The sequence below is a fragment of the Callorhinchus milii genome, unplaced genomic scaffold (genome assembly GCF_018977255.1).
Source record: "Callorhinchus milii isolate IMCB2004 unplaced genomic scaffold, IMCB_Cmil_1.0 Scaffold2, whole genome shotgun sequence".
In the NCBI taxonomy this organism is placed as follows: Eukaryota; Metazoa; Chordata; class Chondrichthyes; order Chimaeriformes; family Callorhinchidae; genus Callorhinchus; species Callorhinchus milii.
The window spans coordinates 77,848,179-77,864,865 of record NW_024704743.1 but is presented as its reverse complement, the minus strand read 5'-3'; positions in this window follow the sequence as shown (position 1 = coordinate 77,864,865).

Below are 16,687 nucleotides of genomic sequence, written 5' to 3'. Positions count from 1 at the left end.
CTGGGGTGCAGAGTTTAACCAGAATCAAAATGGACGTAAAATCTCTGGGCAGGTTGTTCCAAGAATTAATTCACTCAAAATTTCCCTCAGTAGGCAATGGTAGCCCTTTAAGAGAGACCTTCATATTTCTGAAAGTCGCAGGAAGGAGGAATAAGAGCTTGCTAATTTTGTTGGCATTTGCTGTTATTTCCTCCAACAACAAAATTAACAAAATTACATTTGTATAGTGCCTTTCACGTCGGAAGGTTGTCCCAAGGTGCTTTAGTGTGTTGGAACTGTAATGTCATAGGCCTATGCAATTGTGCACCTGATGTATTTGGACTCAGTTCACACCAATAGCAATAAATCTCACTTTACAAGGTGTGCTTCTGAAATAGGTCAAACAGAGCTTCGGTTGATGCACGACAGAAATCGTGCCAAGCATTTAATGAAATGATCGAGAGGCTTATGAGCAAGGGAAAATAACGAGTATATCCTACAGCACTGTGTTTAATCAGATTGGTTAAACCCCTCTTTTGAATACACCACAGGTAACAAAATGTTGCACTGCAGTACCAAGCCTAAAAAAAACTAGCTAAACCTGTCCAGCTTCCAACCCTGAGACAGCACCTGGTTTCTGCACATGAATTTCATTGCGTTTCTCTAATTGCTTTCAACCATAAGCAGTAAGTTAACGCTCCCTTGCCCTACTTATCGCAAGAGGCTGGGATTTCAAGGAGGGCATGCAGGTGCATGTGATATCTTCCCAGGAGTCGGCCACAGTTAGCTTTCAATTGACAGTGAACAGGGGAGAGTTCATGTGACATCCACGGGAGAGTTCAATCACACTCCAATTGAAAAAGGGTTTACATGTGCCACTCTCCCTAAGGAGTCTAGCACTTTAGCCTCCTCATTGTTAGCTGATCGCTTCTTTGACTTTGCAGATTCCAGAGCGGTGATATGCAGAATGATGGTAAATTTATGTGCCGGCAAAGAAACAAGGTGCTTTCTTGGCCAAGGTCTGGTAAGTTTACTGTCCTTCAGAGGATCTCCCCTCGGGGTTTAAAGGTTGCTCTGAATATAACCCAAGTAGCTTGTTAGTGCTTTAATACATGTAGCATGTCCTTAGGAATTTAAATCCATAAGACCCATAGGAATCTGACAGATCTTCAAATGGGATTTTATAAGAGCACTTGTAAATCTTGCAGAATTTGTACAGTATTAGCTTACAGAAATTTGAGCCACAGTCAAGTCTTTGCAAATGAAACGTTAGAATTTTTTTATGTATAATTTTAACCAGTCATGGTAATCCAAACATGTTTCAATGCTTTATGGACTCCTTTTTAATATTCTGAATTACAAATCTACAGAAAGTAACTTTTAGAATTTGTGAAACAAACAACTCTTTTTATTCCATGCGTCAAATTTAAACAATTTTTAATCTTAAAGAATCATTAAACCTTTGCAGTTGTCTGATGACTGCATCTTATACTATGACAGTGATCTCTCCCCTCTTTCATGTCCTGTCTGAAAACTTTCCTCTTTGACTGTGCTTGCAGCCACCTCCCCCCTCCCCCTGGCTCGGTGTCAGGGTCCGCCACTGTTAAGCGCTCTGAGATGCTGCCCTGCGTGGAGGGCACTTGTATAGGTGCAAGTTGTTGTTGATCAAAAGTGCTGGGCAGTTGGAGTCATCCAGGGATTGTTGAAGAGCAAAACAACAGAAATTTCCAAAGGGAATGTTTGGGCTCTCCAAACGTGTTACTGAAGCAATTTCCCGTGACTTTCAAGAGCTTGGTTTAGTGGTAGTTGCTAAGCTGCTGTACAGCAGTTACAAGCTGACAATGCACTCAAACTAGCTCTACAAGTTGCAATATGTCACAGTAGCAACTCCAATTTGTACAGTATGCACTTGGTAAAAGCTAATCGATTCAGTCGTTCTATTACTTATTGTATTTCAATGATAACATTTTAATGCATGCTATCTGAACAACAACAAAGATGATTTACATTTATACAGCATCTTTCACGAAGGATAACATCTGGGAGCATTTTACAGGGATGGGGTTGGACACTGAGGAAGGGAGAGTGTGGGAGGGGGAAAGGGAAGTGACCATATAAAAGTTCAAAGAGATAATATTTGAGATGCGATTCAAAGACAGAAAAAGAGGGGCCGACACAGAGTGGTAGAGGGAGGGAGTGCGAGAAGTTAGAGGAGTGGGAACAGAAGGCTCAGCCACTGATGATGGTTTGGAGAGGGCAGGGGGTGTGCAAGTCTCAGTTACCTAAGATGGATGGATGAATTAGTAGGTGAAGATGAGGAGCTTAAAATTGATCTGCTGGGAGATGGAGAGTCAGTGGAGACTGGCGAGGACTGGAGAGATGAGTGTGCAATTTGGCGTGGGTGAGGATGCGAATGTGGGCCGTGGAGTTTTGGATGCATTGGAACTTGTGAATGGTGCAGCTAAGGAGACGGGCAAGAAATCTGATGGAAAACTCTAAGAGGAATGTGATGAAAGTGTGAATGCGTGTTTCGGTGGCATTGGAGATAAAGGTGGAGGCTGGCAATGTGGCAGAGGTGAAGGAAGGCTGTTTTAGTGAGGAACTGGATTTGAGAGAGAAAGGAAAACTGGGGTTCGAATCGGATGCCAAAGTTACGTACCAGTTCAGAGAATCTGAGAAACAGCTCAGGGAGATAAAGGAGATCAGAGTTTGAAGAGAGGAGACATTGGTGGGATCAAGAAGGATAGCTTCCATCTTATCCACATTAAGTTGTAACATGTAAAGCTGACTGGTCACAAACATTTGCTGGTCTGTGAATTATAAGTGCCTCTAACTACATCTAAACTTTAATTCAAGCATTGTGATATGGAGTGAAAAGTGTAAAAGTTGAGCACAGATATCTTTATGTATCTCAGGCTGACCCTGTGGAACTCTGTTCGGATGCCAATCTCATGCTGATTTCTGTGAAGTTCAATTATGGCCACAGGTGGCTCTTGTGCCCAGGAGGAGATTGATGGAGATTGCTGTCCAAATCCAGAGAGTCAGGCTCAGAAACATCTGGGCACCTGTAGAATCTGCTTTTCACAAATCCTTTTGGAAATCTTGCAAATTACTCCCAATTATAATAATAATCATTACATTTAATATAACATCTTTCACACCAGGAGGATGTCTCAAAGCACTTCACATGATTTACTGTAGTGACTGTGTATGCAAACTTGGCACTCAATTTGTGCACAGCAAAATTGATCATTCACTTCATGGCTCTTTATGGGAATAAAGAGCCATGAAGTGAATGATCAATTTTATCTGGGGGATTGTTGGCCAGGACACCAGCAGAAACTCTTTCTCGTTTTGAAGAGTGTCATGTGATTTTTAATATCCACCTGAACAACAACAACAAAATTATTTATAGAGCCCCTTTCACGTTGGGAGGATGTCCCAAAGCACTGAAGAGTCAGGTGTCAGGGCCCGAGCATCGGGGAGGGGTGGTGTAGGAGTGAGGGAAGGCAGAGAGGTGGGAGGGAGACTAAAGACACGGTTGAAGAGAAGGGTCTTGAGACTGGCCTTGAAGGATGCAAGGGAGGAAGCGAGGCAAAGGGACCGTGGGATGGAGTTCCAGAGTGTGGGGGCAGAGAGGTTGAAAGCCCGGCCACCGATGGTAGGGCGGGTCGGGCGGAAGACATGGAGCAGGCCGGAGCCTGATGAAGGAAGAAAGCGGGCAGGTTGATAGTGAGTCAGCAGGTCAGAGAGGTAGGAGGGGGCAAGGCCATAGATGGCCTTAAAGGTGAGGACGAGAATCTTGAACTCGATCCTCTGGGGGATGGGGAGCCAGTGGAGTCGGGCGAGGGTGGGAGTGATGGGGTCACGGAGCCTGGTGCGTGAGAGCACACGAGCTGCAGAGTTTTGGATGATCTGCAGCTTGTGAAGGGAAGAGTTGGGAACGCCGATGAGGAGGGAGTTCCCGTAAGCAAGCCTTGAGGTGACAAATGCGTGGGTGAGGGTTTCGGCAGCCTGAGGGGTGAGGCAATGGCAGAGTCTGGCAATGTTGCGGAGGTGGTGGTAGGCCGTGCCAGTCATGGCGCAGATGTGGGGGAGAAAAGGTAGGCAGACAGGTTCAAATTCTCATCTAAATATTGACACCTCCAACAATGCAGCATATCATTTGCACTGGAGTGACAGAATAGACTATGTGAGTTCAAAATCCTAACATGTGGCTCAAATCCCCAGCTTTCTGACTTAGAAACAAGACTGTTACCAACTAATCAGAAAAGAAGATTTGGAATGTGAAAAGGCTATTCATCCTATCAAGTCTATTCTTTCCATACACTAAATCAATCCAGTCTTTTGCAGACCTTATCCAACCTATTTCATCTGCTGAGGGAAGTCTCTGCAAAGTGTGTCTTCAATACACAAAGGTAAATTGAGAAAAATTCTGGAATATCTAAACTTACATCTTAAACTATTTATCTTAACACTATGGCTTACTTGTCAGTGCATTTCTTGGTCCCAGCAGCACAGAAACCATCAATCATTTCAATCAGTATGTATCTTTATAACACTCAGTCTTTTCGGCAGACAGATATTTATCCACACAACATTGAATGCCTTTATTGTGAATTGGTTCTATATATCTACTCTGTAGGAAATCTAAAACAAGTGCTTCAGGTTTCTTAAAATTAAACTAATGTTCCCAGGTCAGTACTCACAGTGAACAACAATAATAACAACAACTTGCATTTATTTGCACCCTTCACACAGGGTAGAATCTCGGAGTGCAAAACCATGGGGGAAGCCTGACGCCGAGCTGTGGGGGAGGTGACCATCAGCATAATCAAACAGACTAAATGATCTGGTATAATCTGAAAATGGGGAAGCTGGAGGCAAGATAGAGGGATAGAGTTCCAAAGTTTTGGGGGTAGTGGCTGAAAGCACGGCCGCTAATGGTGGAGCAGAGGGGGTGATGAAAAATCAGGAGGCTGGAGCCAACTGAGTGGAAGTGGCGTGTGGTGAGTAAACAAGTCGAAGAGGTAGAGTCAGAGAACCTCGTTACATCTCCATTACTTCTAACACTAAAACCTTGCTCTTGTGTCTTCTCTCATACTTTGTTTTCCCAACGAAAAACAAACTGATGTGCAGCGAAAGTGTAATTTTCCTCAATCTCTGCTCTGTACAAGGCGCTGAACCACAAAGTTGAATAGATTCAAGGCTGTAGGAAAGAACAAGGTAAATATAAGAGATACAAAAACAGGGAGAAAGTGATATGTAAGGGTGCATTTGAAACAGAAGAAACTAATGGTATGATAGGTATGTATGAAGAAAGGAAAACATGATTCTGGGATGAAAATTTCTTGTGACTAAATTATTAGGAAAAAACACTGAAGCAGATTATACTATCCAGTGACTGACCAAATGTTGCCTTTAAAGTTGAGTTTAGTTGGCATTCTTCATACTATCTCTGATGCTGGGTTCTGCAAGTGATAAGTTCAAATGGTATAAAAAAGCTTCAAAACACAACTAAAGGTGTTCTTTGAGAGAGAAGGGATTGGGTGATATGGTGAGGACTAAGTAGACTGACAATCTTAAAAAAGACTTGTTGGGTCTAAAGGCTTCATTCTGGTCCTAAAATATTACATTCCTATAAACATAGAGTGAGTTTTTAAAACAAATTTAAAGCAAGCAGAGAAAATAACTAAATGTAGATGCTCCTCCTCTACCCAAACTAATTCAGGTTTGAGGTGATTTGCAAAGAACTCAAGAAGCAAGAAAACAAAATCAAACGGCAAGAATCAAAAGTTGCTGGACTTTAACTCAATAAACCTGTCTTATCCTGTGAGCTATTAACCTGTGCAAGATGCATTTGTAATTTAAAAGAGATATCCATCAGAAAGGTACAGTTTTCTCAACGGAGAGAACAAGTCAATACAACTCCTTCTTCAAACAGCATACAGATCAGAGCTATAAATCTATAAAATAATACCAACATTCAAAGCTGTGGCATAAATCAGGCTGCATGACTATGAACACAAAAAAGTATGCATCGTGTTCATACATGTTACAGTTGTAAACTTGTGCAGAGGCTTCTCAGTGAGTGGCGTGCTCGATCTCCAGTTCTGTGTGGTGCAAAGATGTATTGGAATGTGTGCAAAGAGGCAATTCAGTTCCAATCTGTTCACAAGTGGTGTGATAATTGAGTGAAATTGGCTACAGCTGAAGGCCATTGCAATGTTGTCATTTAACAATCATTTACTGACATTTAAAAGAAAATAAAGTAAAAGAGGAAAGATTAAGAAAATTGTGACTGAATTATGCTCCATTACACCATTGGTGTTGCAAGGCTGTGCGTTTGCAACACAGAGATTATCAAGTGACATTTTAGAGGGCGGAAATGAGGAACTTTTTCATAAACTGTTGCAAACGATTGCTGGCCTTTAATTGTTCAGTTATTGGAAAAGTGGGCAGTTATTTCCCGTTCCCTTGAATAGAATTAGCAGCAATTGAGGGCTGAGTTGGGTAATAGTATAATAGATCAGTATGCTGCCTTTTCACTTCTAGAAGCTGAGTTTTGAAATGTTTTATTGGAGAACTTGGTGAAGGTCTGAGGTCCATAGTAAGGTGTACGGCCAAGGTTGGAAAGAGGGCAAAGTTAATCATAAAAAAGTCAGGAAGTAGGGGTTAGATGAAGCTAGTTATAAATGCTTGTAGATTGGAGAAGCAAACAGGTTAGGCAAAGTTATACAATATTGATATCTGATTAGTGTAGATGAGTATTATGCCCATGTATGCTGCATTGCATTACTTCACCTCGCATGAAAGGAAGAGGGCGTTTTACAGTGTGATCCTGGACCTTGGGTTCCAGTGAACTGGAAGGAAGAGTTAATTTTTTGGGGGGGTTTCTATTAAATGCATTCTATTTAATAGAATAATAATAATTAATAATAAATAATAATCCTTACATTTGTTATAGCCCCTTTCATATCGGCAGGCGGTCTCAAAGCACGTCATAGGATTTACTGTAAAGTGCAGTGACTTTCTATTTTGTAGACAAACGCATCAGCTAATTTGTACATAGCAATGTCCCATAAACAGCCATAAAGTGAATGATTAATTTTATCTGGATGATTAATTACTAGAGTAGCAGGAGAAACTCTGTCTCTTTTTCAAAAAGTCCCATGGGGTTTTTGGCATCCGCTCTGAAAAAAAGGCACCTCCGCCACTTCATATGTAGAACTAACCTAGACCATGAATTCAAAGTCCTAACATATGGCTTGAACTCACAATGTTCTTGAACTCAGTTTCGACTGACACTCCAATACAGTGTTGGGGTGCTTCATTGGCACTATTTGAAAAGAGAAGGGAATCTCTCCCATTGTCCTGGCAAACAATTGACTATAAATATAAAGTGACTACACCACAGAAAACTCTAATGTGCTTTGAGATATTTTGATGTGATGAGGTACTATATCAAATTCAAGGAGTATAATTATTTATTATTATAATCGTAAAGGTGAAGGGCAATTCCAATTTGTTTTGTGTTGCGATTGTGGCAGGTGTTTATGGCCAGAATGTTTTGTGTGATGGAATGAATGGCTTGCTTCTCTATCCAAAAATGTCAGTGTTTCTAGGTACATTATATACAGTAGCAATGATCCCTTAGGGAATACAAATTGCCCTACAAGAACTAAGTAGGACATGGATAATGACAGTGTTATTCCTGCTTGAAACACAATTTGCTTGAGAATTATCTAAAAACTTCACCAGCATTCCCAAACATTCCTGCCCAGCCTGGCTCACTGTTTTCCACCACAATGTTTTTTTGCTTATATAATACACAGCATCAGCAGGTCTGGCCCCCTCCACTGTCTGGTTAATGCCATCTCACAGGGTTCCAGATGTGTTTCTGTTACTGTTCATCAGATAAACATAATGGATAGGTCTTCCCATAAAAGGGCAAAACAATCAAGCAGTGATAGGGAGTAGAGAAATGCCATATGAAAATATTATCAAAACCAGTTGCAGCCTATATAAATCTATCACAAAGAGAGTCTTGCTGCTTTGAGGGTAACAATAAGGTATGACCTCTACTTTATTGTCATAGATAATGTCATACCTGAAGGAGCCAGAAAATAAGTGACAATTATGTAAGTCACGCATATATGTGCAATGTTTTGTGACATTTTATTTCTTTATTGATAAAAGTGTAAACAACAACATCAAATTGTATTTGTATAGCGCCTTTCACATCGGGAGGATGTACCACTCACTCTTGTCTTCAAATCCCTCCACTCCTCTGCACACCCTACCTCTCTGACCTCTCTCTTCACAACAGTGCGTGTAGCCTTCGCTCCATCAGGTCTGGCCTCCTCCTTGTCCCCCGAATCCTCCGCTCCACCATCGGCGGCTGTGCCTTCAGCCACTACGCCCCGAGGCTCTGGAACTCCCTTCCTCACTCCCCTTGCCTCGCCCCCTCTCTTCCTCTTTTCAGGTCTCGACTGAAGACCTTCCTTTTCAACTGCGCCTTTGGTCACCTTCCTCCCCCTCCCCCTGGCTCGGCCCCGGGATCCGTTACTGTGATGCGCTCTGAGACGCTGTCTGGCTTGGAGGGCGCTATATAAATCCAATTTGTTGTTGTTGTACCAATTATAGTTCAGATGCACCTTGTCTATATTAGGTTCACTACTTTTATAGAGTATGATATAAAACTATTTACATCTTAATCAATTTGTATTTTGTGTTTGTATTTTGTGAACATTAGAACATCTGTCATATATCTACTCTGTTGTAAATTCTAAATAAGTGCTTCAGATTTGTTAAAATTAAGCTCTGATCTCATAGTTGACAACAATATAGAGATGATATAGAAGCTTGTATTTCCAATGTTTTTGAGTTTACGTCTACAAAACCATTTTTTTTCCAAATCCTGAATTTCTTTTGAAGATGGATTAGACTAGCCTGTTCTCTGCAGGTCTAGACAATTGTTTAGTGTGTTCCAAAATTATGGCTTGTATGAGATCTCCACTGCAAATCAATCTATTGCTTTGTGTGTTATGCTTATTGAAATGATGATAGAGGGATATTTTTTAAATATTTCACCGTTTTCAGTTCCAACACCTCAAACTGGGTGTTGAAGATAAAACTAATCTTGCATTTCATGGCTGCTTGTAGGACATTTTTGGGTGAAAATTGGCTTCATTTTCACCTACAATAAAAAAGCAAGTATTATTATTACAAAGTATGCCTTACAGTAAATCTTACAATTCGCTTTAAGGTGTCCTCCCAATGTGAAAGGTGCTATATCAAATGCAAGGATTATTGTTACTATTATTATTATTTATGATTCCTTGTTCAATGAATGGTGCTACACGTAAGCTTTTGGCTTTCTCTTTTCAAAACATCCAAGAGAGGTTTGCATGAAGAAGGCCCATTGACCCATCTGATTCCATCGTTCCAGACCTCCATTTTATGAACAAGCTATTTTTTAAAACAGTCGGAGGGGCCTGACAACAGTCACCTTGCTTGTAAACCACCATTGATGTTGTTTATCCTCTGCGTAAAGAAATAGTTCCTAGTGTCTGTTCTGAAATTGCCCTTTACATCCTGAAGCTGTGGCCTCTTGTTCTGCTACCTAGGTATCTGGAAGTATTGTTCTGGGTTTACTTTCTCAATTTCATTTGAAATTTTATACACCTCCAGAAGGTCCTCTCTGAAATGTCTGTTTTGAAGATTGAAGAACTCTAGCTGCTTATAGCTCATTCCGGTAACACTGGGGATCATGCCAGTAGCTCTGCTTTGATTACCTCTAGGGCTTGGGCAGCCTCCTTGTGTCACGGTGACCAGAACTGAATGCAATACTCTAGGTATGGCTAGACTATTGCACTGTACAGCTTGCGCTTTACCTGTGGGTTTCTGAACTCAGATGATATAGCAATATAGCCCAGCATCCTGCTTGTCTTATTTATTGGTGCCTCACAGTGTTCATGGCCTGTTCAGGACTGTGATTCAAAGTTGTTTACAAATTTTCTTTCAGTTGTGCAAAGCCATATCTTCTGGCATGTTTTTAATCAAAAGCAAAGAAGTCCATAATCAGTAATGCACAAAGAATTGTCATTCATACTTTACTGGCAGGAAGACAAATTGACTAATGCGTGACAGCCTGTCGGATCTTTGAATGAATTAAAACCCTCATGTTGATTCTAAATGTATTTTATTTTAAATTTTACACCATCACCCAGAAGTGCTTCCAAACATTTATTTATTCGTTCACAGATGTGCAGCACAATAACAACTAAACATGTATGTATAGGCCGATGCATTCAACAAGAACAACACCACCACCTTGCAGTCATATAGCGGCCAGTGGTGGAGCTTGATGCCAAGCCAGGGAGAGGGAGGAGGTGGCCGTAGGCACGGCTGATGAGGAAGGTCTTCATGTGTTATCTGAAGACAGGCAAGGAAGGGTAAGATGGATGAGATGCATAATGTAATCCTAATGAAAATGAGCATAACTTCTCTATCTTTGCCCCTCCCAAAACGAATAAAGGAGTTAATAATCATTATACGTAATCAGAAGCCGGAAGCTGTGCTAATAAGCAGGACCACAAAGTAAGATAGAATTGATAGCAGTGTAAAATACATGCTGGAATCAACTTATATACCTCTACGGTATTGTTAAAAGCCAACCAGAAGTGGAACAGGGCACTGAAATAAACAACCAAAAACAGATTAGACTACATCTGATTCTCTTTTTGAAACATCCCATTGTCTCCAGAGATAATGTATTTGAGCGACCGCATCTTGCATTTATATAGTGCCCTTCACATGGGGTAGCATCACGGAGAGCTGAAGACTCCAAGGTAACTTTTATGGGCTTACAGTCAGTTCACATTAATTTAATGGTATTGTATTGCCACTTTGAATTTCATGCATTAATAAAATATAAAACCTCTTGACTGTCAGGAAATTTAAACAGAATGTTGTCAACTGTTTAATTCCAACTTATATAATGCTGTTGCTAACTCCTAGTTATTCACTGAAAATGAGACAACATGATGCCTTTGATTAATAAACAGCAGTTACAGTAAGCGACCCACTTGCTCCTGATAATTTTGCTCGCATTCTTCCTGAGCATTCAGCATTCAGATTTGATATTTAAAGAATCTCTAAATTTAAACTGCAAGACAGATCCCACTATGTACAAATTTAATTTCCTCTGTTATTCCCTCACACAAGTGACATATGATATATTGTGGCGACAACATCCTCCTACATAGTATCCGATAGATTACTGCACCCTATGATGTTCTACTCTCATTTACAGCACGCTGTGCACAACAGTAATTATTTGAGAATATGCCCAGCTTGCTTCTCTATGTGTGATATTTTACTTAATGAAATTAATATGTACTAAATTTAAACATGGAAACAGAAAGACTCTTTCATGTAGAAACAGAAAATGCTGCCATTGCACAGCACATTGATCAGATCATGAGAGAGAAAGACAGCACAAAAGACGGTTCTGATGTGGGATGACACCCCAAAACACAAGCCAATCTTTCTGTTTCAGATCCTGATTGAAATACACAGACCATTTGCTGTCTACTTCTAGCATTCTCTTATTATTGTCTGATTTACAGCATCCAGTCTTTCATTTCATTTCTGTATTGATTTTTTTGAAAGTTTTGGATTTGATATTGTGCCCCGTCACATTAAAATATCTCAAAGCTTCATATAATTTACTTTAAGGTGCTATTAAACATTGAGGAGAGAGTGTATGTGTGTGTGTGTGAACATGCCTTATCAAGTCCAAGCACTTCAGAGAGGTTTTTTCTTCTATAAAGTGCAGTAACTGTATATTTGGTAGGTGAACGCAGCAGTCAATTTGTAGAAAGCAATGTCCCACAAACAGCGATGAAGTAAGTAACTTTTTTTCAACAGAGGCTTATTGGCTTGGATACTGAGAGGAACCCTATTCTCTTTTTGATTGGTTAATGATATCTTTCATGTCCACCTGAATGGGTGGCACCTGTGGCAAAGCAGTGCTCCCCCAGCACTGCACTGGAGTATCAGTCCAGAATAGGAGCTCAAGATCCCAACATCGGGCTTGAACCCACAGCTTTCTTAACTAACACATTTCTGCATTGTGCAGTTGAATTGTGTGCTCTGATCCCGTCATCAATGGGAAGCAGCTGAGAACAATTTTAACTATTTTTTGGTAAAACTGCCAGAATAAATTAGCAATTCTCTGAAATGAAGCTGCTGTGGGATATAAACGGTGTGGAAGAATGCACTTAGCCTTATTTGTGTTCGCAGGTATCATTCAGAGGTGCCAGTGGGGATAATTCTGGTTGCACTGTCAAGCGTTAGGTTTGAGCTAAGATTGTTGTTTATTTCAGAACAACTGTTTTTTTTTAATAACCTGCCAAAGGGCTATAATCTTACATTGCATGTCCCCCAGGATTTAATTAGAACTGTTTCCAAATCACTGGCATCTTTATAGGACAAGGGTNAAAAAAAAAGCAGTTCATAAAACTGTCAATTTACTGATAAATTAAAGAAAAATATGTCTGCTTAGTGCTTCAGCAAACCTGTGCTGCTGGTACCAGCATTAGACAGAATGAAGTAAAGACAAGATAACCAGATACTGATGTATTGGAGATATTTAGGGTTAAAAATAAGATTAAGGGATATTTGTCAATTCTGATGTTCATATTGAGGGAATCAAAACATAGGAACCTAGCAAAAAAGGATTAAAAGGAGGCCATTCAGCCCATCAAAACTGCTCCATAAATGTATTAGATTTTGGTAGATTTTTTAATCCTAATGCCCTGCCCTTTCTCCATACCCTTAATCCTCCACTACCAAAGTAACAGTCTGTGTCTCTGATTCCTCCACTACATGTTCCTGGGACAGGGTGCTACATATCATCAGGACCCTCTTAGTAAAGCAAAGCTTACTGCTCTCAATTCCAACTGTCTTAAATTCAACTTTAACAGAGAGAATTTATCAGGGTGGAATTGCTCAGAATGAGGAATTTTAATGAGCTCTGATCATGTTATTGTCCTAAATTAACTATAATGGGCTCAGCCAAAGTCACAGCAAGACATAGAGTATGGAAGTTTTCTGTTACTCTCAATGTCCTGTAGATTCCTGTAGCTCAGTGGTTAGAGCACTTGCGTCACAAGTGAGAGACCTGAGTTTGATTCCAGTTAGGGCGAAGCGTTGCGCAAGTTTCCTTACTGCACACGCCTCTGTTTACCTAGCAGTAAGAAGGAACCTGATTGCTAATTGATTGGCAAATTGCTTTTCCGGGGTAATAATTCCTTTAAAAAAAACTACTAATAATAATTTGGTCACTCAATCCATGACTGTTTGTGGGATACTACTGGTGCAATTGGGTGCTGCGTTTTACCCACAAACTATACAATCAATTCACTTTACAGTATATTCTGTGAAGCGCTTTGAGATATCTCGATATGATAAGGCACCATATCAAATGCAAGGATTATTATTATGTCAGACTCAGTGATATTTGCTTCTACAACTTCAACAATGTTTATTTACTGCTGTAACCATGAAGTGAAAAGTGCAGCAAATGATGCGATAATACTAATGTCAGCCTGGCTTAATGATCTCCGAGTCGAAAGATTGCGAGTTCACGCCGCACGTCGGTACTTGGAATCACATAATCTAATCTGACATTCCAATACAGTGCTGGGTGTGTTGCAATCCTGGAGGTGTTGCCCTTCAGATGAAACGTAAACCGAGATCCCTTCTGCCTGTTCAGGTGGATGTTAAAGATTCCATGACACCATTTGAAAAGAGAAGGGGGTTCTCCCAGTATCCTGGCCAACAATCCCCAAATAAAATTGGTCTCTCACTCTGTGGCTGTTTGTGGGACATTCCTGTGTGCAATTGGCTGCTTCATTTCGCCCACAAAATACACAATCCACTTTACAGTATACCCTTTGAAGTGCGTTGAGATGTCTCGACAACATGATTAGATAACTATAAGTGTCTTCAAAGAGATAATTTTTGAGACCTTCCTTGAATGAGGGTAAGGAGGGAGCGAGTGGCAAAAACTCTAGGATGGAGTTCCAGAGATTTGTCAGTAGATTTGTCAGTAGAGAAATTACTATTGGCACAATAAGATGTGAGGAAAACAAATTGTTCTGGGTTTAGGAAACAGGCACATGTTTGAGCATCAGGTAGAGATTGGCTGGGACTCAATAATGAGAACTCTTATGGCTGTACAGCCTTCTAATCCAGACACCTGGACAAGGGTACTAGAGTGCCAGTGAATATGGGTCAATACACCAGAATGAGCTGCTACCTTCAAATTAAAAAAAAATTTTCAGGAGAAAAACTCATTCAGATTGAGTGATTATTTTTCTTGTGTCAGCTTGATGTTTCACGTAAGAAGGAACTTATCGCCATGCTTAAGAGTATCCAAACCAGACTGAGAATTCCCTATAGATATGTGACACCTATCCCACTGCTTGTCCAGCTGGTACCACCCTAGCTCTTAGAGCTTTGGCTTGCAGAGTTAACAGGAGCTGATTGGGATGGCTCTCTTCCTCCAGTGACTGGTCTGTCCTATCAGGTCCTGCCGATGAGCCAGCAGCCTGTGCTGTCATCAACAGTGATCTGGGATATTGCAAACCCACCTGGCTCAGAAACCAGACTGGAGACCGTCACAGAGGACTGTCTCGATTCCGATATTCCATTGCCAGGCATGTCACCTTGGAGCCAGTTCAGCTCCAAGGAGATCCCGCTTATCTCTCCCCAAGAAGGATGTGACACCTGCAGATGGAATTACCTTAAGTAGACATATCTGTAGGATTGTCGGCAGTAGAGTTCCTGAGCCCAGCAACAGAAGGAAGCAGAGTTAACTGAGTCAAGTGTCTGAGCTCAGCAATAAAAGGAAATTTTTCTTGCACTGAAATAGAAATGTCTCTGTTCATGGCAAATTATTTCCAGTGAAATACCCCAGTCTCCCTCTTTACAACAAATGCACCACTGCTTCATATACTGTATAATATAATGGAGAAGCCACCAGTCACTATGCATCAATGCTTTCGGCTGACAGACAGACAGCAGGACTGTGTCCAGTAACAAAGCAGCTTTTAGTTCAAAGTAAAAGTATTCCTTACATGAAATATAAAAATTATACATGGTGGTGGGGGGGAGAGAGTGGTTGAGGTGGGGGAAGAATGAGCAAGTTTAACCCCTTTGATGCTGGGCAGACTTCAACGATTTCTATACATTTTGGGCTCGCAGACTCGGGCACTAAAAAAGATTAAGATTTTAGTAAGAAAACTGTTTTAACATCAGGACAGGTTTGTGATTATATTAACTATAATAGAACCCCCATATTAAAATAAATATAAAATGTTTGGAAACATTCCCTGCGTGTACCCTATTGCCCCTCTAACTTCCTATCATTTCTCTTCTCCCCTCCTCTTGTTCCCATTTTTCACCTACTCTAAACTTTCTTTCTACCCACTCTTAACATTAAAAAATAGCTTTCTGCTTCTTTCTTCCAGCTCTCAACATCCATGTAGAAGACAGGAGCATCAATTCTTAAAGATTTTTTTTTGCATGAGAATTGACTTTACAGGACAGTTTTACAGCCAATGCTAAGTTAAAAGATGGAGGATTACAGGGCCTCATGACATATGTGACCTGGTAAATCTCTGATGTGTTGGTTTGTTAGTGCCATGCATTTTTAAATCCAATCTGTATTGGATTAAAGATATAAAATACTGTGTTTCATTATTTGCATATTGAATCATTAGCCATGTCAAATGCACGCTCAGTGCTGTGAAATTACTTGCATCTGTAAAATGGTTTTATTTTAAAAATCTGCAGATGCTTATGTATAAACAGAGCACTCAGTGTTCAGCCATTGAATATTGAATTCATCCCACATGTGACTTTGGGCTGAATTCTTGCTTTGTAACAAACAATGGATTCATCTACATTTCATGTTTCATAGAATGAAATCAAACATGTCTCACTGACAGAAGGCGGTTTCTCTTTTGTGTCTTAGGCAACAAATTCCAAATTGATTGATTATTCACCTCATGGTTGTTTTTATATAACTTTGATGTTATAGATGCTGTAAACAACAAATAGTTTTCATTCTTTCTTTCTGGTCAGCACAATGGTTGGCACTAAGATTGCACATTTTGTTCTCACTCGTATCCTCTATTGTTGCAAGTCTCAGACTTCCTTGTGGCTTCACTCTGTGTTTAGATATCCCTTAATGCTACCTGCTAACAAAAACAAAAATAAGAGCCGGTGAAATCTTGGGACATCGGATCCTCTCATTGTTCAGTAACTCATGGTAGTTGGGGAGTTCACAAAACCAACTTGCATTTAGTTGTACATTCAAAACTGTAATATTCCATAACATACTTCTTGCAGTTTTTAATCTCGAACTAAAGGTTGTTTCTGCTGTCAAGTCTAGTGATTTTTATTATATTGGTAAATGTGGCAGTCATTTGGTACATGGCAGGCTGGGACCCACAAATAGCCAGTACGTGATTGACTCATTTTACCTGGAGGATTGTCAACCATGGAACTAGAATATAAAGGGGAGAGAAGGATACATGTGGTGAGGCATTGCCCTAAACGTTTCAATAACATGCTCCAATAACTTGTTGGCAACCCCTCCCCCCTCACCCAACACACTCACACACACACATAC